This window comes from Phacochoerus africanus, chromosome 4 (assembly GCF_016906955.1).
Source record: "Phacochoerus africanus isolate WHEZ1 chromosome 4, ROS_Pafr_v1, whole genome shotgun sequence".
NCBI lineage: Eukaryota > Metazoa > Chordata > Mammalia > Artiodactyla > Suidae > Phacochoerus > Phacochoerus africanus.
The window spans coordinates 49,474,421-49,497,467 of record NC_062547.1 but is presented as its reverse complement, the minus strand read 5'-3'; the positions used below and the strand labels follow the sequence as shown (position 1 = coordinate 49,497,467).

Below are 23,047 nucleotides of genomic sequence, written 5' to 3'. Positions count from 1 at the left end.
CCTTATTCAGCTCCAAGGTTCACTTGGGCCTATCCTGGGTCTCTTAACAAGGGCCAGGGACCTTTGCTTAAGTCAGCAGAACATGGATGAGATGGCTTGAAGCTGGGTCTGACCTCTGCCAGGGTCACTGAAGCCCTTCCTGACCACATGCTAACTTGGCCTGGCACATGCTGGATTCCTCACTCCTCCAGAATATCTGGAGTTAAAGCAGCCACGCCTGATGCTCTTGCCATGGAAACAACCCAAGGACCATCCAGCTGCAGGGCCAGCCTGGTCTGTGAGCAGGATCTGGCCTGGTACCCAGTCTTCTGCAGAGAACTCAGCACACAGAATAAGCCCCAAAGCAGCAGCCCACGCTCGTCTCCAGCTTCAGAATCTGGGCTTTTAGTCATCTTTCTAAAAATCATGCATTCACTCATTCCGTGAAAATATGAAGGACACAGTGCCAAACTCTCACCCTCAGATAAGATTCAGTCTCTGGCAACCCAGGCCCTACAAGAGGCCCCATCAGAAGTCTGAGAATGGATGGGTGCCACGTCCCTAGGACTGTGTACACTGCTACTGGTGCAGAGAGTCACAGATGGGAGCCTGGTCATGGCAAAGTGACTGATCAGAAGAGGAGGAGATGGTACCAGGGGAAGCAGAGGGATGGGAAGGAGGAGAAGAGAACTTAGCCTGTATGAGTACCTCTTGTGTGCTAGGTGCTTCATCGACATGATTTCATTTCATCTTCACCATGATGCCATGATATGGGACAACTGGGACCCAGGACTAGGAGGAAGGTAAGAGGGCAAACTATAGGAACCTCAGAGAATTTGGGGTCATCCTGCCAGAGGTGAGAGCTGGAACACTGAGCAAATGTCCGAGGAAAGCTTGACCTTCTGTAGGCAAAGCATGTTGACCCCACCCTGCAGTGAACTTGATCTAACTACAAGGAGACTTCTGAGCGCTTGAGGGTACACGGACAGCAATGCTGCTCACTGAGGCAGGCATTCCCAGGTGGGAGACATGCCCTTTCTCAGGATATAGCTGAGCCTCCCCTCTGTTGTTAACCCACCTGGGACTGGACAACCCCACACAGAGGCACATCTCTAAAGTCTGGGCAGGACACCGAGGAACTGGGATAGCTGAGTGGTGCTTTTATTGCTTTTTGCCCACTGACTCTGAAAGAGCAAAGAACTGGCAGGCCATCAGCTGGGTCTGCTGATGTGATGTGTTCACAAGCATCGTTTGGCTTTCTTGACTCTGGAGAATCCACAAAAGCTGGATCAAGCAGGACAACACTGCATGAGGAGAGGGAGAGGGGGTTTGCTTGGAGATTAAGTGATGCCAGAGGAGAAATGCTGTGGACCGGTTACTATGGAGAGAGCAGGAGGGATGGCGGAGAAAGGATGCACGAGTGGGAGGTGACCATGAATCAGAGGAGGAGACTATCAAGCCTTCTCTCTCAGGAGCCTGCTCAGCAATATGGACAGCCTGGGTCATGAGTGAAGACAACTTGAAGCTGGAAGCCAGGGGTAGGGACAATCCCCCAGGTGGTGTAGACATGTACACGTGACTTGAAGCTGGGGAACGGTACTGCTGCAGCTGGAAGGATTAATTCCAGCCTGGCTAATTCCGGTCTGGCACCACCTAACCCAAGGATGAGGCCAAAAGGGGAGGGCAGAGGCAAGTGCTCTAGCTCTCTAATCTGCCATTGGCACTTTGACCAGAAGGAGCCAGAGGGAGGCTGCTTCTGGCCCAGATCGCAGGATTGGGAGGGAGGGCCTTGGCTACCAAAGGCCAAAGGCCAAAGGGAAGGCCTCCATTCCATTCAAAGCAGGACCTAGCTAACAGCTCTCTGCCCCTATGGCTGCAGGGAATGATGCCATGGTGATTTACCCTTTGTACATCTTAGAGATCAAAGAGTATGATGACATCTACAGGTATTTTCCCCTGGAAAAAAAATATGCACATGCACACACACACACGTGCATCCACACATACCTGCATGCACACACCCAAACACATGGACATGGCCTATTTCAAGGGAATCAGGAAGTCCCAAGTAATCATGCATGGTTCCTCTAGGACTTAGGAGGTTTTTTTTTTTTGTCTTTGTTTTTGTTTTTTTGTCTTTTTAGGGCCAAACCTGCAGCATATGGAGGTTCCCAGGCTGGGGGTCACTCGGAGCTGTTGCTGCCGGCCTACGCCAGAGCCACAACAATGCAGGATCTGAGCCGCGTCTGACCTACACCATAGCTCACGGCAGCACTGGATCCTTTACCCACTGAGTGAGGCCAGGGATCGAACCTGCAACCTCATGGTTCCTAATCGGATTCGTTAACCACTGAGCCATGATGTGAACTCCAGGAGTTTTGATTAAAACCCTTTCCTTCCTTAATCCTGGGTCTCTGCAATTGTACTTCCGGCCTCAAAGGTCTCCTCCTGGTCTTTGCAGGGCTAAATCCCTGGGTTCACTCTGACCATTACAACCTCAGAAAGCATTCCCTGGCCACTTCATCATCCCGCTCCTCCAAATGACTCCCCTCTATCCCTAAATGTTCTACGACATACCTTGTCTTGTTTTTCTGTAGGTGTTTTTAACTATCTAAAAATTATGGGAGTTCCCTAGTGGTGCAGTAGATTAAGGATCTGGTGTTGTCACTGCTATGGCTTGAGTTGCGGCTGTGGAGCAAGTTTGATCCCTGGCCCAGGGACATCCACATGCCACAGGTGTGGTGGTGGTAGGGGAGCAAGCTTCAGAACTAGGTGATGAGGTTCCAAAACTAACTTGTCCCTCCACTGAGAGCAGTGACACCCAGAAAGCCCCTGTCATGGCTCTTCCTTCAGAGCCAAAGAATTGAACAGTGACCACTGAGGAGAAGACTTCAACTGTGGCGATTCAGGCTGCCACCTTGAAACTGTTCATGGCATGAAGGATTTGGACCGCCATTTAAGAATCCACATGGGACCCAGATGGGGGAGCAGCCAGTCTGGAATATGCTGGATCGGGGCATTCTTGACCTTTTTTCCCTGCTGTGGAGGCCTGGGAATTTTGTGAAGCTTACAGACCTTACCCAGAAGAAACTTTTTAAATATAATAAAATCACATGAAACTCTATTTAAGTATAACTGTTTATAAACATTTTTATTTTTGATTTTTTTTAATTGTAATCAATGGTCATAAAATTAAAAAAAATAAATAAAACTAAGGAGTTCCCTTCATGGCTTAGCAGTTCACGAACCTGACTAGGATCCATGAGGATGAGGGTTCAATCCTTGGCCTTGCTCAGTGGGTTAAGGATCCAGCATTGCTGTGAGCTGTGGTATAGGTGGCAGACACAGCTCGGATCCTGCATTGCTGTGGCCATGGTGTAGGCTGGCAGCTGTAGCTCTGATTCGACCCCAAGCCTGAGAATTTCCATATGCCGCAGGTGCTGCCCTAAAAAGACAAAAAATAAAAATAAATGTAAAAATTATATTAACCCTTATTTTGTTATTTTGATGTTGTTATCTGTGTCTGCAACTAAAATGTTGGCTCTGTATAGGCATGGGCCTATTCTCAATACTAATTTTTAGTGCTGAGATAGTATTAGATACAATGGTAGGGAAGAATTTTTTTAAAAAACTTTGCTATTCTGGACTTACCAGTTCCTATCAACCATGAGGAATTGGTGGAGTGTTGGGAACTTGTGGGAAATGTCCATATCTTCTCCCAATGCCTGGTAAAGGAGAGGCAGGCCTGGTACACCTGAAGCCTGGGGTTTAGTGGACAGCCTTCCAAAAGTGGACAGGAAAAAGAGCTGTGATTTCATGGAGTACACTTTGGAAGAAAACCCTCAGAACCAAAACTCTGCTTATAGAATCAGAGGTGATCCAAATCAGAACGAACACAGGAAACCCAGAAAAATCAGACCCTGGGAAACTCCTAAGGAGATTCTTATTTTTCAAAGATTGTGTAGAGACCATGGAAAGGAGATTCGACATTGCAATTGATTGAGTTCTGGAAGGACAGAGTTAAGAAGATGAGTAAGAAGGGGCCTGTGATGAGGGCCAATGGCATATTCTATGAGAAATGAGAAAGAGAAAAACACGGCTGCTCAGCTTCCATTCTGCAGCTTGCCTCTGAGCCCGAGAGAATAATGCTTGATTTGAAGGCAAGAGGAAGGAAATTAACATTTATTAAATAACTGCTATGTTCCTGCACTAAACGGTTCCACACATTATAGGCATTATTTAATCTTCAAAACAATCCTGAAGGAGCTATTGATATTTGCATTTTATAGATGAGAAAACTGAGGTGTTAAGCACGTGTCCAAGATTGCATGCTTAATAAGCAGCAGAGAATGGATTCAAGTCTGTATATACATCATTCTCCAAAGTGAGCTCCTGTCATGCCCACTGCTTCTCTCTGTAAATCTCCAAGGTCCTCACAAGGACCCCTACCTTGGGCATTACCACCTTGTGCCAGCTATGCCCGAGCTCACTGGGCAGCAGGATAAAGTGGAGGAAGGGGGAATTCCCATCGTGGCTCAGTGGAAATGAATCTGACTAGCAACCAAGAAGACGCAGGTTTGATCCCTGGCCTCACTCAGTGGGTTAAGGATCCAGCATTGCCGTGAACTGCGGTGTAGGTAGCAGACTTGGCTCAGATCCTGCATTGCTGTGGCTGTGGTGTAGGCCGGCAGCTATAGCTCCCATTCAATCCCTAGCCTGGGAACTTCCATATGCTGCTGGTGCAGCCCTAAAAAGACAAATAAAATAAAATAAGATAAAGTGGAGGAAGGAATATGTGGTCACCATAGGAAACACTGACTGTGGGCCAGTAAGTACTTTCTAAGCATTTTCCACAATGAACTCATTCATTCCTCACAACAAGCTTATAAGGATGCTTACTTGAAATTATCTTCCCTATTTTAAAGATGAGAACACTGAAGTGCAGAGGCATGAGACAAGATCGCCAGCTTGTAAATGGTAAGATCAGGTTTTGAATGTGGGAATTCAGTCTTTTCTGGGAGTTAACAAAAAATGGATGTGAAGAGAGTGTCTGACTGTTCCCAGGGAACTCCAGCCTCTCAGCTGAGAAGCCCATGCCTCAGGGTACTGAGATCCATTGGCGGTATTAGCACTGAACTAACATACAGAAGAAAGGGCTGGAAAACCAGAAAAACCAGATGAAAGTTGGGATTTCAACCCAAGAAAAGGGAAAGAGTTAGTTACAGTGTAGGCCATTAGATTTAATACATAGCACAGGTAAGATTAGTTTTTTGTGGGTTTTTTTTAAATGAGTTTTTTTCCTATTATGGCTGGTTTACAGTGTTCTGTCAATTTTTTACTGTACAGCAAAGTGACCCAGTCACACATACAGATATATATTCTTTTTCTCACATTATCCACCATCATGCTCCATCCTGAGTGACTATAGTTCCCTGTGCTCTATAGCAGGATTTCATTGCTTATCCACCCCAAAGGTAATAGTTTGCATCTATTAACCCCAGACTCACAGTCCATCCCACTTCCTCTGCCTCCAGCTTGGCAACCACAAGTCTGTTTTTTAAGAGAAGAACAAAAATTTCCTGGGCACATACAATCAGCACGTGCAAATGTCCTGAAAATGGGAGAAGTAAGTGCTTAAGATTGGCTAAGTCCCTGCAGCCAGGGCAGAGGGCGTAGAGGGGAAGGAGTGAGAAGGAAAGAGAGGGAAGGATGGGGCAAATCCTGAAGAAGGGGCCCAGTACATCAAGCTTAAGAGGTTTGTCTTTATCCAAAGAGTGAGTAGCAACATTGGAACCCACTTAAGAAATGGTAGGGTTTTTTTGTTTGTTTGTTTTGTTGTTGTTGTTGTTTGGTCTTTTTGTCTTTTCCAGGACAGTACCTGTGGCATATGGAAGTTCCCAGGCTAGAGGTCTAATCAGAGCTGTAGCCTCTGGCCTACACCACAGCCACAGCAACGTGGGATCCGAGCCTCATCTGCGACCTACACCACAGCTTACAGCAACGCCCGACCCTTAACCCACTGAGCGAGGCCAGGGATCAAACCCGCAACCTCATGGTTCCCAGTCAGATTTGTTAACCACTGAGCCATGATGGGAACGCCAATAAATGGTAGGTTTTGAGAACCCACTTAATAAATGGTGATTCCTAGGACCCAGCACAGGTTTATCAGGACAAAACAATAAACGGAACACAGTTCTTTCCATTAAGGCTTATTAATGCCTCAGGTCAGGGAAATTCAGGGAAACCTTTTGATAATAATAGATAATAACAATAACGACTACATCCCATTCTTGGGCATCTATCCGGACAAAACTCTACTTAAAAGAGACACGTGCACCCGCATGTTCATTGCAGCACAATTCACAATAGCCAAGACATGGAAACAACCCAAATGTCCATCAACAGATGATTGGATTCGGACGAGGTGGTATATATACACAATGGAATACTACTCAGCCATCAACAAGAATGACATAATGCCATTTGCAGCAACATGGATGGAGCTAGAGAATCTCATCCTGAGTGAAATGACAAAGACAAATACCAGAAATATTTGACAAAGACCAAATAGCCAGAAAGACAAAGACAAATACCATATGATATCACTTATAACTGGAATCTAATATCCAGCACAAATGAACATCTCCTCAGAAAAGAAAATCATGGACTTGGAGAAGAGACTTGTGGCTGCCTGATGGGGGGGGGAGGGAGTGGGAGGGATGGGGAGCTTGGGCTTATCAGACACAACTTAGAATAGATTTACAAGGAGATCCTGCTGAATAGCATTGAGAACTTTGTCTAGATACTCATGTTGCAACAGAAGAAAGGCTGGGGGAAAAATGTAATTGTAATGTATACATGTAAGGATACCCTGACCCCCTTGCTGTACAGTGGGAAAATAAAAAAATAATAATAATAAAAATAAATAAATAAATAAATAAAAAAGAAAAAAAAAACAGTAACGACTACAGACAGTAATAATACAAAACTCTGAAAGTCAGTGTTACATGGACAGATTTTTGGATCCATGCTGTCTTCCCATTCATTAGGGTGTGAACTTGGGCTACGTTTGTTCTACCTAACTGGATGTATAGTCTAAGTTGTAAAATGGGAATAATAAGAAAAACTACCTTACAGAGCTGTTGTGAGGTTAAAGGGTTAATGCATGTAAAGCTTTTAGAAGAGTGCCTGGCAGGCATTCAACACTCAGTGTTACCTATTATTACGATGGTTAGTAACATTTATTGAGCACTTACTATGCATTAACTATATAGCACGAAAGATTTTACATGCATTACCCAATTTAAGGATTGTGGTGGTATTAAAATATGTCCACAAGGTCTCTGATGTTTCTCTTTTCGAGAAATGGAAATTGATTCCTTTCTCTGAGTGTGGGCTGGACTCAGTGACTGGCTCCTAATGAATAGAATATGGCAGAAGTAGAAGTGTGTCACTTCTGAGACTAAGTAATAAGAAACATCACAGCATGGTCATTCTCTCTCAGATCACTCACTCTGAGGGAAGCCGGCTGGCAGGTCATGGGGAAAGACCCATGCGGGCCCTCTGGCCGCAAGCAAGGCTGCGGATGACTGCAGCCCCAGCCAACACCTTGATTCCAACCTCATGATCCAGAACTACCTGGCCGAGAAACTCCTGGGTTCTTGACCCTCAAAGATTGTGTGTCATAAGAAATGTTGATTGTTTTAACCTGCTAAGATTGGCATAATCTGTCACCTAGAAACAGAAAACTAATACAATGATAACTTAAATACAAAGTCTCTCTTTCTACCCTTCAGAAAGGTTGTAAACTCAAAACATAAATGAATAAAACAGTCAGGGAAGGTGGCAAACCAGAGACTGCATGCTTTGACACCAAAGGCATCTGCTGCCCAATTCTAGCTGACTAAGTATTATTAAACAGAAGTTAGAAATCTGGATATCTTGGTGAGAAATTTGATTTTTTTTATCATGATTTTTATTTTTTTTCCCTTATAGCTGGTTTACAGTTGTTCTGTCAATTCTCTGCTGTACAGCAAGGGGACCCAGTCACACATACATGTATATTCTTTTTTCTCACATTATCATGCTCCATCATAAGTGACTAAGAAACCTGATTTTTTTTTTCTTTTTGTCTTTTTTTGTCATTTCTTGGGCCGTTCCCACAGCATATGGAGATTCCCAGGCTAGGGGTCTAATTGGAGCTGTAGCTGCCGGCCTACACCAGAGCCACAGCAACGCTGGATCCTTAACCCACTGAGCGAGGCCAGGGATCAAACCCGCAACCTCATGGTTTCTAGTCAGATTCGCTAACCACTGAGCCACGACGGGAACTCCAAAACCTGATTTTTAAAATGAGTTCACATTAGTAAAACGCTGTGCAAAATATCTACCAGAAAGCAAACAAAATATCTACCAGAAAGCCACCATTTTGAAACATCTGGACTGGATGCTTATACAGTCAGGCAAAATAATCACTAACTGAATAACTATGTCTACAGGGATTGATTTATGGTTCAACATCAACACAAAAGGGGTTTCTAGCAGCAGGCAAAACACTCTCTCCTTAGCTCCATTCCAGATATCTTTTTTTCTTGATGGTTAGATAAAGATAGAAAAGGTGTACACATCAAAAATCATGACTGATAAGATGGTGGGGAGAATTGCTATAGATCAAAAAAAAAAAAAAAAAAACCACCTTTAACAAGAGGGAATGGGTTAAATATAATAAGGGGATATTTTACATACATAAAATTAGAAGCTGTGTACTTGTATTCTCAACTCAAATGCATAAGACAGGAAGTGGGAACCAAAATGTATGGGTTGGTCCTGAGACAGCTCATATAGGAAGATTCAGAAGATGAAGTGAGAAATGCCCATTGGCCTTGAATGGGTGGGAAGGTCCCAGAAGCAGAGACGAGGAGGAGAGTGGACCAGACTTAAGTAGCCTCAGGGGAGTCCAGCAGCAGGTGAAGTGCTGGGGTCCCAGTTGGTGGTCAGTGTTGGGGGGGCACAGCTGAGGTCTGCAGGTGGTACTGGGTAGGTATGGCCTGAATCCCATCCCAGGAGGCTGACAGCCAACAACAATTGAAACCTCAACTAGAAGACTCTCTAGCAGAGAACATGGCTCCTCTACCTGGGCCAGGAGTCAGGGACCCGGTCACACAGGAAAAGCAAGAACTCAGTTACAAAGGCCAGCATCCAATAAACAAGTTGGAATCACTTCCTATTTTCACATCCAGTTTATTTCAGGGGCTTGCTTCATTCAGATGCAATGGGAGAAAGAGTCCAGATGAGACCCATGATGATGAGTGCCTAGGGATTCACTGTATTTGGTACCTGGGCAGAATCCCCAGACTTCAGCCTGGATCCCATTGCCGTTCTTTTTTTTTTTTTCTTTTCTTTTCTTTTCCTTTTCGGCTGCCCTGTGGAATATGGAGTTTCTGGCCCAGGGATCATATTCAAGCCATAGTTTTGACCTACACCACAACTGCAGCAATGCTGGATCCTTTAACCCACTGTGCAGGGCCAGGGATTGAACCTGCATCTTGGCACTGTAGAGATACTGCTGATCCTGTTGCTTTACAGCGAGAACCTCCCATTTCCATTCTTAAATATGCTTCTCACTCCTGGCTTTGATGTCACTAGGAAAATCCATGCTGTCACCAGGCTAATCATGCCTTGACTCAAATTGGCTGGGTGACCATGAAAGGGACTTGGAATAGGTCATATCCAGCTCCTGTTCTATTTCTTGCCAGTCTCCATCTATTGGAATCATGTTGTGAGTGTATACCACTGAGATATTGATCTAAAGAGCTATAAACTTCTCTGAACTCAGAACAGAGTTGGCTCCAGGGCCAGAAGCGGGGGTAAGCGCCCCACTCTTTAATGGCAGAAGGTAGGCTGGGGCAGGAAAAAAGATGGTTCTTGGATACAGGACGTAAGAAAACAGTCGTGAGCAGAAGGGATGGTCAGAGTCCAATAACCGAGGATGCAAAATGTGGGGCTGAGACTGTCCTTCTAGTTAGAGTAATAGCATGGACCAAAGCCAGAAGGTATGACACAGGTTTACATATTGAATAAATCAAAAGTCATCACAGGTGCCTGGCACAGAATTCTGCATGTAAGGAAGAATTAGACTGGAAAGCTAGAAAGCAAATAGTAAGGCAATAGAAGAATCATACAAGCATGATTTATTTTATATCACCTTGGGAACGCTACCCTTCAGCATGTTTATAGAACATAGATTGCCTTTAAGTGATCCAGCTCAGTGGAATTAGATTTCTTTCCCCCTTGTCTCTGAAATGTAAGCAATGCATTCAATATTATCAGGAAAAATAACTATTGTCATCGGGGGCGTAGACATGTTTTAATCTGCAATGACAGTTTGTCTTGAATCATAAAGTGCTTGTATCTTATGGAATCAGGCTTTGATGGTGGGCCGCTTCCTCTGAGCAGCTGCCGCCATGCAGAGCATAACTTCAAAGCTACGGAAAGCATGATAACGAGCTCCTTTTGTCAAGGAGACACTCATGGGCTTCTGAGTGGGGCATGGAGTCATGTGAGATGCAGGACATCAGCCACAGTGCTTGCCCAGAAGGACTTCACATGGCCTTATCCCGGGACCTAAGTTCTCCTCTTCACAGATAATGCCAGCATCCCCCAAAGTCCTAGGGGACTCTAAGTCTCCATCCTTTTCCCAGCCTGAAGTGCAGTATCATGATGCACCTGTCATGCAGCAGCAGGCGGGAACAGAGACTGAGGGAGGGAAATAAATGGGAAGATATGAAGGCCTCTTGTGGTGCCATCGGCATCTGAAAAGGAGACTTGGGTGTCCCCAGTGGGCCACAGGGATGGCGCGATGCTTGTTTTTCTTTGGAGTGAGCACAGTTCTCAGAAGTGGATGCTTCTTTTTCCCCTGCTCCAAGGCATTCCCCCTGAACAAAGTGAGCCTTGAAATCGGGAAAGAACTGTGGTTATTTAAAACAAATCGCACTCTCCTTAGGGAAGAAGGGATGATAAATCTCAAACATGGTGGGAAGGACATGACAGGACACAGGGCTAGAAACAAGGTCCTGGGCAGTGGAGAGGGATGCAGAAAGCCAAGGTGTACCTGTCATCAAGTACTTGACCTTGAATTTGAGACATCTTCTTTAGAGGGTTTCACAGGAAGGGCCTTCAATGGCCAGCTTATCCAATCCTTCATTGCTGTGGGAATTACCCACACCACACTTCTGATGAGTTCCTGCTCTGCTTGATTATCTCCTGTCCTGGGGAACTCAGTAGCTCACAAAGGAGCTCATTCTTCTGTTCATTGGCTCTTGCTGAGAGAAAATTCTTCCTCAAATAAGAAGACCCATTGGTCCCAAGTTCTTCCCTGGCGAGTTCTAGTTATGAGCCAGTCCTTTTGGTTTTCTTTTTTTTTAATTTTTTTTCTTCTTTTTCTATATTTATAATGATTTTTATTTTTTCCAATATAGCTGGTTTACAATGTTCTGTCAATTTTGTACTGTACAGCAAGGTGACCCAGTCACACATACACGCATACATTCTTTTTTCTCACATTATCATGCTCCATCATAAGTGACTAGACCTAGTCCCCAGGGCTACACAGCAGGATCTCATTGCTTATCCATCCAAAGTCAATAGTTTACATCTATTCTCCATGTTCACTCTTGGGCATATATCCGGACATAACTTTCCTTGAAAAAGACACATGCACCCGCATGTTCATTGTAGCACTATTCACAATAGCCAAGACATGGAAACAACCCACATGTCCATTGACAGATGATTGAATTAAGAAGGTGTGGTATATATACACAATGGAATACTACTCAGCCACAAAAAAGAACAAAATAATGCCATTTGCAGCAACATGGATGGAACTAGAAACTCTCATACTAAGTGAAGGAAGTCAGAAAGAGAAAAATAAATACCATATGATATCACTTACATCTGGAATCTAATATACAGCACAAATGAACCTTTCCTTTTGGCTTTTGAATCTCCTTTGGACATCCGGGCTCTTCCCTTCTGCAAGCCAAACATACTAGGTCTTTCAGTGACCCTCATGAGTCACCCCTTGTCTCTGAGAGGTCAGAGCACATTTTCCTCCCTCTGGAAGAAGCCCCCACTTGAGACCTTAATCCAGGGCCATATCTCCTCCTCCCCTGCCCTCTGCCAAGGTCAGAAAGGCTTTGACCTGGGCTAGTGCCCAGCATACAGCAGCCTTGTCCCACCCTTAGCAGGGCCTTGGGTCACTTCTCAGCTGTATCATGGACTCTGCTGACTGCTGAGTGCATCCTCACCCTGGTCAGGTATGGGAGAGAGTGCTGACAGTCTGTGGTCTGGAGGACATGATGCTCTCACACTGCTGAACAATGCAAGGCTGCTCTTCTTCATCCTTTAGTCCAATTGCTGAGGGCAGTGGAGAGAGAACCCCACCTGCCACAAGTAGCTGTACCTGCTGCCCATCAGACAGGCAGGGGACTCTGTCCCTGACTCCTGTCTCCTGTTCCCAGGGAGTGGTATGCTGTGAGTAGGATCCAGGAAGTGACACTGGGTCCTTCCAGGCAGCCTGCCTATTGCAAGGAACCTGTGCCCAGAGATGCCAGGAGATGATGAGCTGATGCCACGCCACTTGCCTGGTAGCAGGAGGAGAGTGCTCCCATTTTTCATGGGCTCCTTGAGAGATGGGGTTTTTCTTCTGAAGAAGAGTGAGTGTCAAGAGGTGTGCAGGCATGCACAACTCAGAGCCAATTATCTTTGCTCCAGGAAGTAGGGACGACATTGATCACTGGATTCTCCAGGGAACCCTGGGCTTCAGTGCCTGCACCTCCATCCGCACCATCTGTCTGCAGATGGGCCAGGCAAGGGGCTAGATCAGCTGGATTTAATGCAGCTGCTTTTATTCCTGTGCCCTCCCGGGGGGGGGGGGGGAAGCAATGACCATGAAATATGGGAAGGCAGGGAGAACAGGAAAAAGAAATAAAACGCTCCAAGGTTGGTGTGAGCCTGGGCCCAGAAGGAGTCAAGGTGCAGACAGCATCCACTGAATGCTGAACCTTCAGTGCTAGAGACTTAAAAACACTATGGAACCACTGCCCCATCCAAACATAACCCAGTTCTCAAATCCTGTGCTCATGATCATGTTCTCATTCAAGTGTGACTCTGCCTTATCGCAGCTTGAATCAGAACCTAACCTTGACATAAAACTTCCCTAACTCCAACCTTCCCCCTTACTCTCAACTCCACCCATACCTTGACCCCGGCCCTGTGACTCCACCAGCCGTGACTTTACGCTGGCCTCACCTTGAACATGCCCAGCCACACCTAACCCAGCTCTCATCGGACTCTGACTCCACTCCCAGCCTAAGGCCAGTTTTGGACGCTACTTCCATCTTAAAGGCAGAGGATGGAAGGGGTTCTGGCTGACTGGGGAATAGACTCTTAGCCATATAACTGCTTTGCCATGCTGTGTTTCTCTTTTCTACCCCCACCATCCTCACACCTGTGCACTTCACTGTGGTCCAGGCACCTTCTTCAGAGAAGTGTGAACAATAAAAAGCCTGTTGTGGTTACTTGTTGCATCTGTGCCCTGAGTCGGGTGACTTGGCTGCAGGTACTGGTCATCACTCGTATTCCCCATCTATTCTGTGCTGGGTAATGTGGGGTATGTGGGGTTTGGGTGGTTGGTCAAGATGGATATAGGGGACAATCTCCTCTTCCCTTCCCTTCTTTTATTTTACTTTTCCAAGTTTATGAAGGAGACAGGGGAGGAAATCACTGCATCATTTTAAAAAAATCATTGGTTTTATTCCAATTGTATTTAAATTGTTCTTAAGACAAAGCTATGATTACTGTTATTACCGCAGCAGAGACCAGTTAGATAAATCCTGTTCAAAGTGAATTTGAAATGGCTCGACTTTGGAAGGAATAAGGTGAAGAGGGTAAGTCTCATTGCCTGGCGTCAGGGATCGGGTGGGGGTAAACAGAGTCGGGAGGGCTTGGGTGCATGACACCTTGGTTTGGGGTTTCCTCCTCCTCCAACCACACAACATGACATGTTAGGATTTAGAGTAGAGAGAACCACATGGAAACAAGAGGGCTCTAGGTTGGGGGGGTGTAGTCTCCAAGATCTACAGAATAGGAAAGGATAATATTTTCCCCTTAGAAAAATTAGAGAGAGCAATGACTGTAGACCACAGGGAGAAGCCCTCTGGGGGCCTCTTTTACCCAATCTAGGAGCTGTTAAATGTCTTTTCAGTGCCCAGGAGCTATCAGAGCAGGGGGAGAAAGTGAACATTTCCTGAGAGTAAAAAAACTCAAGATTAATAAAGGGGGCATGGAGTTCTCATCATGGCTCAGCAATTAACAAACCCGACTAGCATCCATGAGGATGCAGGTTTGGTCCCTGGCCTTGCTCAGTGGGTTAAAATGATCCAGTGTTGCCGTGAGCTGTGGTGTAGGTTGAGGACATGGCTTGGATCTGGCATTGCTATGGCTGTGGTGTAGGCCGGCACCTACAGCTCCGATTAGACCCCTAGCCTGGGAACCTCCATATGCCGCAGGTGTGGCCCTAAAAGAGACAAAAAGACAAAAAATAAAAATAAAAATAAAAAAATATAGTGGTCATAGATAAGAGCTCTATTTGGCAAAGACGAAATATGACTTTCACCTAAATGAGGGTGTATCTCTTTTATCTTATGGCATGGATGCTCGCATTTCTGTCTTTCTCTGTGCAGGCAGCTTGACTGATGCACTCATCCTAACCCAATTTTTTAGCTCCTCCAGTGTAGTGCTTTACAATTAGCAAAGCATCAGCAGTTCTGCCACACCAGTAGCCTAGTATCTCATCCCCAAAATATTTCTATTAGAGAGATCTGAAAGTCCCAATGAGTCACAAGTGGATAAATATTTCCCCATAGTATATCTTCCCATTGTGACTGTCTTACTGTGATTTATGGAACTTAAAGTTCTTACTGCGAATTTATGGAACATAAATTCTTATTGTAGAACTTACATTGTCATTTTAATAAAAATCACATCTATGAGAGAAATATCTATGAGGTCACTGGATAATAGCCAGTATTAACTGAGTACCTACTATAGGCCAAGCATTCAGGCTGCATTAGCAGCTTCTGGGTTTATTGTAAAATCAAACAAACAAACAAATAAACAAAAAAAAAACAAAACAAAAAACCCTCCTTCAGTAAGTAAGAGGATAATCCTCATGACGTCTGCAGCTCTATGACATAAGAGTCTCTCATAATGACTTGGCCCAGAGATTTATTGTACCTTTTCAGATTTTCCACATTGGCATCTAGGGATGACTACCAAATTACAGGTAAAGGTTCAAGTACGTCATCTCCACAGGGCTAACATTTTATACTAAGTACACTAAGAGCTGGTAAACATCATAAAACACTGGTATCTCCAGCTCCAATTCTATCTCCAAAGTCATTTACAGAAATGGTCCAATATCTACAAGCTATTTCAGCCATGTTGCAAGGACAGTGTGGTTCTAGTTGCCACAGTAGTCCAATAAATGCAAAATTGAAACCTGAGACAGCCATATGATTAAAATGTCATAAAATTGGGGTTCAGAACATGGCCAAAGACATGTTCTAGAATGACGACCATCAAAACTAATATGAAAATCAGAATTAATGGAGGATGCCCAAGATAAAAGGCAGCAAAAGAGAAAGGACCTGCAAGTTCTCACATACAGTCCAGGGTCATCTCTTTGGCCAATGGATGCTCCTCTCACTTCCTTTTGGAAAGCGCAGAGCCTTGTCCCCATGGGTGCAAAACTTTACGTCCTTCCCAAGAGAATGGACCCAAGATGAGTATTATCCATGGGAGATTTATGCAGAGGTGAGGGTCCCGGGGCAAGGTTGGACCAGAAGGTGAACAGCCTCCAGCAGCCTCCAGCAGCATCACTGGAGAAGGACTCCTCATCAGTGTCAAGGAGGGAAGTAAGCTCAATGTCACATGAGCCACATGGATGGGAGTTGACAGATTTCCAAATCAGGGAGCTGAGAACGGATTGAGATTCTCACATGCAGTGGGCTAAGGAAAGCTGCTCAGGCCAAGGCTGTGCAGAGAAGAAGGGCTGGAGGATGGTAGTGATGGGGCTGCCTGGGGACTAAAGGGGTTGGCTTTAAAGGCTGTCATCCAACCAGCAGCCACCCCTCTTTGTAATCACATGCCTTTCCAGGAAAAGGGCTGGAACTGAGTAGCTGAAAGCATCCTCCACTCAGATCGGCAAATTGTTCCTTGAAGAGACAGACAAAGCAATGCCTACGAAGAAGAGGCAGTTAGGGAAGCTGCCTTCTCCTTGACAAAATGGCCACCCCCAAGACAAAACCTGCATCCCTTCAGCACCCACATCTCTGCTCGGCAGAACCAGAGAAAAAGAGCAAAGGCCACCGGGCTTCAGCTCCATTTGTTATTATTCAGAAATAGCACTGCGGAGCTTTCTCACAGTCAGCTGCATGATGTAGCCAGCCAATGCTGCAAGATGATTTATGAGACAGGAGAGGAGATACTCCCAGGAACCGCTATTATTCAGACATGGTCAGAGAACACTGCAGGACAAGAGAAGCACAGAGCTTTATTTGGCCACTGAACTTAATAAACCTAAGAGGAGGGCAAAGTAGAAGAAGGAACATGTCCAAACAAAGGTCCTCTAGGCTAAAGGAAAGGGGACCAAATCACCCAGGAATGTGAGCAGCATGAATGAAAAGTTGGAAGCCACAGTTGGCTCCAAAGAAGTGAGAGAAAAAGCCTGGTAAACACATCCAATTATTCCCATTCAGTGCATTGAGTGGAAGCCCCACCTCTGCCAGTCACAACTTGAAAGTGTGTCCTGTACATCCCATGGGAGACACTGTGTCTCAGATATGACCCTCTTCCCAAGGAGTTTACAATCTAGCTGGCCAGAAAAAAAATATATGAAAAAGTACAGATTCCAGATGTAAGTGATATTATATAGTATTTGTCTTTTTCTTTCTGACTTACTAATATACAGCACAAATGAACCTTTCCACAAAGAAAATTATGGACTTGGAGAATAGACTTGTGGTTGCCAAGGGGGAAGGGGAGAGAGTGGGAGGGACAGGGAGCTTGGGGTTAATAGCTGCAGAATGTTGCCTTTGGGATGGATTAGCAATGGGATCCTGCTGTGTAGCATTGGGAACTTTGTCTAGTCAATTATGATGGAACACGTAATGTGAAAAAAAAAGAATGTATACATGTATGTGTAACTGGGTCACCATGCTGTACAGTAGAAAAATATATATATAAATAAATGATAAAAAAATTCAAAAAAAAAGTACAGAGAGAACCACACAAATAACTAAAAAGTATGTATGTGTGCCAAGTGGCCTAGAAGAATGTTTCCCTCAGTAGACAGATCGTGGAACACTCAAGACCTGTGTGGAGAAGGCTGTGGAAGGAGGTGCTCCAGACGGGAGGAAACATAGGTACAATGAGTCAGACTCTCCTGAGAGTCATCATCTCTTTGGGGTCACCCATTGTGATTCCTACTCTCCAAGTTAACAAAATGTTTCTTGAATGAATGAAAAGAGCCTACCACCCACACTCTGTGTAGGGGGCTGGTGAGGCACCCATGCCACCATCTTAGTCACAAGGGAGAAGGTCTAGCTTTACTGTGTTCTAGCACTGACCTAAGGTGCTAGTAGTCCCTAATGGGCCAAAATTGTTTTTCATGGCTTCTTGAGTCCACATCCTTACCCACTGACCATGAGGTCCTTGAGGACAAAGGCTGAGTGCATGGAACCAAGAAAGTGGTACAGCTCAGAGCAGTGCTCTATGAAAGAACCTCCTGATTTTGGTCAGTTATAAGCTGGCTTCCTGGATTTCCTGTTGTGGCTCAGTGGAAACTAATGTGACTAGCATCCAAGAGAACGCAAGTTCAATCTTTAGCCTTGCTCACTGGGTTAACAGTCCGGCATTGCCATGAGCTGTGGTGTATGTCACAAAAACAGCTCAGATCCAGCATTGCTGTGGCTGTGGTGCAGGCCAGCAGCTTCAGCTTCAATTTGACCCCTAGCCTTGGAATTTCCATATGCTGCAGGTGCAGCCCTAAAAAGACCATTTAAAAAAACAAACAAACAAACAAAAAAACAAAACAAAAAAACAAAAACAAAAAGCTCACTTCCTAACTGTTCTCAAGGCAGACACGCAAACCTAGACAGTTGGGCTTCAAATGGGCAAAACGGCAATGACCCTCAAACATACCTGCACTGTATTCACCAAGTCTGCCATTTTGGACCTGGTGGTGAAGCAGTGATATTTCAGTAGGGGGAAGACATTTTTAATTAAAAACAGCCCTGATGCCACAGGCTGAAGGTGAAACCAGCATTTTCTACCAGATGCTACTATTAGCAACAAGGTGACAGTTCTCTGGTTCCTGCCCACCCATCCCCAGCTGTCAGCTCATGGTGAGAGCCAGGATGCCCTTCTCCTAGGCTCCTAGCTCAGGTCTATCAGCCTCATCTCCTAGAAAAGAAGCCTAGTCAGTCCCCAGGTTCTTGGAGCCCAGGTTTCCGAAGGGGAGTCTGTAATGCCTGCCTTCTCCAAGGGCAGGCTGAGCAGGCTACAGGGCCAGAGCAGCCCCTGTTTCCTCATAGTCCGGTCTGGCTAAAGGGTAAAGCCTGGAAAAAGATCAGGGCATCACCTGGCCACAATCTAGGGCCTTGTCCACTTTGGCCTGGCCTTTATGTGTTGACAAGGTGCTCTGGGGGACCCAGGTCTCTCTCTTTGCATGCCCACCCCAGCTCCACCTCTCTGGAATTTCACATTTCACCCTTTTCTAAAGACAGTCACCCTATCACATCCTGTGTTTTACTCAACCCTGACTTGGACTCCAGATTTGTTCCTAAATTGCTGTGTGACCCTGAACAAGGCACTTCCCCTGTCTGGGTCTCAGTTCCTCAACTGAAAAATCAAGGCACTGGTCTAAGCAGGTCCCCATGTTGCTAGTCTCTGGGGGCTGGCTCTTGATCAGCTTCTGGTTTCTTTTTGTTTGAGGTCTTCTTCATCCCTCCTGCAAAAAGAAACTAATACATAACAATTACACAACTAACTCTTAAACTCCATCCAAACTGTTAGAAGCTAAACTTTAAGCCAACCTGCACTATAAGGGTTATGTCCTGAGGCACAGTGCACTGGTACAATATGCAAGGGGCCCCGCATCCTCCATCCACTCCCCACCCTCTCTGGGTCCTCTCAATACCCCAGGGGCTGACCTGTGGGGAGATCAGAAGGAAGGGAGTTATTCCCCTAGCATCTCCCTGTGGGGGGTCCCCTCTGGGCCTGAGATGGGAGGGACCACTGCTATTTCCAGCCCCAAGGTCTTGTACTGTCCCTTGTAGCTTTCTTATGCCCTGCTCACACCTTTGTAAATAACCTCTATTATCAAACTCTCCTCAAATTCTCCAATTTGAGAGTGCCACCTGCTTCCTGCCAGGACTCTGCAGTGAGGGGACTGTAGATCTGATCCTGCAGTCAGGGGACGGCAGAGCCATATGGAAAACAGGATGGTGGAGGAAGAGTGAGTTCAGAAATAAATCTTTGGAAGTCCTAAGCCATATTTTTACCTTCATTTTACTCAAATAATAAAGATTGCGAATGGGAGTTCCCATCATGGGACAGCGGAAACGAATCTGACTAGCAACCATGAGGATGCAGGTTCAATACCTGGCCTCGCTCAGTGGGTTAAGGACCCAGCATTGCTGTGGGCTGTGGCGTAGATCTCAGATGCAGTTCAGATCCTGTGTTGCTGTGACTGTGGTGTAGACTGGCAGCTGAAGCTCCGACTGGACCCCTAGCCTGGCAACCTCCATATGTCGCAGGTGTGGCCCTAAAATAGAATAAAATAAAATAAAATAAGGATCGCAAAATGAAATAAAGAGAACATCAATGGAATTTTTACATATCATAAATAAGTAATCACTGGCCCTGTATAATCAGTTTCCACTTATCAACCTTTGCTTGCTAAAACTTCCCAGATTTCTCTCCCCTGCAATTTTCAATGACACGCATGAAAGTTCATTTTGCTTTGTTGCAGAGAATATGCACCCTGAGTGGCATTTTCCCCAGTGCCTGGAGTTTCAGTTAAATGATCACTATCTGTCTCATTTTATGGCTCAGAGATGGTGGCTCCTGCCTCCCGTATCACTGTCACAGAAATGCAGCAGCACTTGATGTTTTAGATGAAGTAGACCCGTGATCCCTCTTTAACCCAGGCTGCTGGCCACACTGAGATTCTATTTCATGCTCCAAGCCCTCCTCCATATACATAGAAGTCACACAGGTGGCACCTTCCAAGACAGCTTCCTGCAGGATGGGTTGGGAATGGCAGAACCCTCTGGATGGCTGCTCCTCCCACGAAGAGCCTGAGTGTGACTGGGCTTTGTTTTTTGTTTTTTGCCTTAGTTTCCATCATTTCTCCCAAAGGCACGTGGCCAAAACCTCTTCATCCTCTCTCTCTTTTGCCTTATCTCCCCTTTCCTTGCCCCAGCTTCAAGTTTCCTCCTTTTTTTTTTTTTTTTTCTTTTTCTGATATCTACCCACAGGGAGTTATCTGAATATTTAAGAAGTGAAATATCCACAAGGCAGAGGCTTGTAGAAATAAACCCTTGCTTAGTTGGATTTCACAGAAGACATGTTTCTGTGTTTCTTTTTAGTCCCCATGGAATCTAACACAGTTCTGGGCTCAGTGATCACTTAATTAAGGGGAACTTACTTCAATCTATAGATGAATGGAGATGCTGATCTAGAGGATGAAAACCATCCTGGTTGGTCAGAAGGATCTAGTTTAGCACTGGATCTTGGGAGGGTTGTTCTCCCTTCTCTAACAGACCTTGTGCCCCTCTGGCCGGGTATTACTGCCACATCTCACATGTCTGGAAGTCTTGGATGAGGTTCCCCAAAAGCAGAGCCTGATATGAGGATCCCTGAGTAAGTGCTTAAACTGAGCTCAGCTCTTGAGTAATTCCTGTAAGGGAGTGAGGGGAGCAGGTTAGGGCAGAGGAAGAAGCTGGGCCAACATCTGAGTTCGGCTGCAGACTGGACTCCATCCGCTTTCTCAGGGAGCCCTGGAGAGTGATGGAGCCTCAGAGTTATTCCCTTTTGAGGCAAAAGGGGTTATTTATTTATTTATTTATTTATTTATTTATTTTTATTATTATTATTTTTTTATTTTCCCACTGTACAGCAAGGGGGTCAGGTTATCCTTACATGTATACATTACAATTACATTTTCCCCCCAGCCTTTCTTCTGTTGCAACATGAGTATCCAGACAAAGTTCTCAATGCTATTCAGCAGGATCTCCTTGTAAATCTATTCTAAGTTGTGTCTGATAAGCCCAAGCTCCCGATCCCTCCCACTCCCTCCCCATCCCATCAGGCAGCCACAAGTCTCTTCTCCAAGTCCATGATTTTCTTTTCTGAGGAGATGTTCATTTGTGCTGGATATTAGATTCCAGTTATGAGTGATATCATATGGTATTTGTCTTTGTCTTTCTGGCTCATTTCACTCAGGATGAGATTCTCTAGCTCCATCCATGTTGCTGCAAATGGCATTATGTCATTCTTTTTGATGGCTGAGTAGTATTCCATTGTGTATATATACCACCTCTTCCGAATCCAACCATCTGTCGATGGACATTTGGGTTGTTTCCATGTCCTGGCTATTGTGAATAGTGCTGCAATGAACATGCAGGTGCACGTGTCTCTTTTAAGTAGAGTTTTGTCCGGATAGATGCCCAAGAGTGGGATTGCGGGGTCATATGGAAGTTCTATGTATAGATTTCTAAGGTATCTCCAAACTGTTCTCCATAGTGGCTGTACCAGTTGACATTCCCACCAACAGTGCAGGAGGGTTCCCTTTTCTCCACAGCCCCTCCAGCACTTGTCAAAAGGGGTTTTTAGACATTGGTACCCATCAGGCACTAGTTGTGGGCCATCCCCCAGAGGATGGGCATAATCTCCTAGGCATTTCTGGGTGAAGCAGCTCTCAATAGAGGGGGCAGTTTCTGGGAGAAGGGTGCAGCTTTGAGCTGCTGGCTGCCAACACTCATAGGAGGACAGGAGAACTGGCTGGTAAAGAGGATCTAGGTGGGGTACCAATGGCATCCACAATACCAACCAAAGCTTCAGCCTGGTATCTGGGGTCCCAAGGAAGTGCCCCCAATACCTGGCGCCAGGCAAGCTGTAGCTTCCTTCCCACTTCCCCCAAGTATATAGCCAGACCTTAGAAGTATGGTTCTCAGTTTTCTGATTTGCACTCTGGGAACTGACCTCAGACATTTTTGGCTAGGGTCTGAGCCCTACTAGAATTTGCCAAAGTTTTTCCTAGAGACGGCACATGCCCTGGTTCTCCCACACCTAGGAGTGTGCTTCAAAAGTGCTGGGGACCTCTGATCCCTTCTCCAGCCCGAGTTAGTCTATATAATGCCTAGTCACATTTTTCTGCAGATGCTCTGTCCATTACACGGACCTGCTGGACAGAGACACAAAATGAAATGGAGCCCAGATCGCAAGGCAATGTGGGCTCTGTCTATGGGTCAATGGCATGGGGCAGGAGATGCTCTAACCCTGGTCTTGCTTGACCTGAGTGATGGCTTCAACCCGCTGTAGAGGTCCCAGCATGCCCTTCAGCTTGGTCAGTAAAGAGTTCGACATAGTCAATATCATAGGATTTTAGGAATACAGTTTCTTTTATGTATGTATGTATGGTCTTTTTTTTTTTTTGTCTTTTTAGGGCCACACCAACAGCATATGGAGGTTCCCAGGCTAGGGGTCCAATCAGAACTGTAGCCGCCAGCCTACACCACAGCCACAGCAACATGAGATCCAAGCCACGTCTGCGACCTACATCATAGCTCCCAGCAACGCCAGATCCTTAACCCACTGAGTGAGGCCAGGGATTGAACCTCATGGATGCTTATGGGGTTCGTTAACCAATGAGCCACAACAGGAACTCCAGAAATGCAATTTTAAAAGGTATCAAGGAGTTCCCGTCATGGCGCAGTGGTTG

At 45.5% G+C, this 23,047-nt stretch overlaps 1 protein-coding gene across 1 annotated transcript in view; it reads right to left on the bottom strand.

Annotated features, from left to right (window-relative positions):
• GALNT18 (polypeptide N-acetylgalactosaminyltransferase 18) overlaps positions 1-23,047 on the bottom strand; it is a 370,597-nt gene that overhangs the window by 132,952 nt on the left and 214,598 nt on the right. The window lies entirely within an intron of this gene.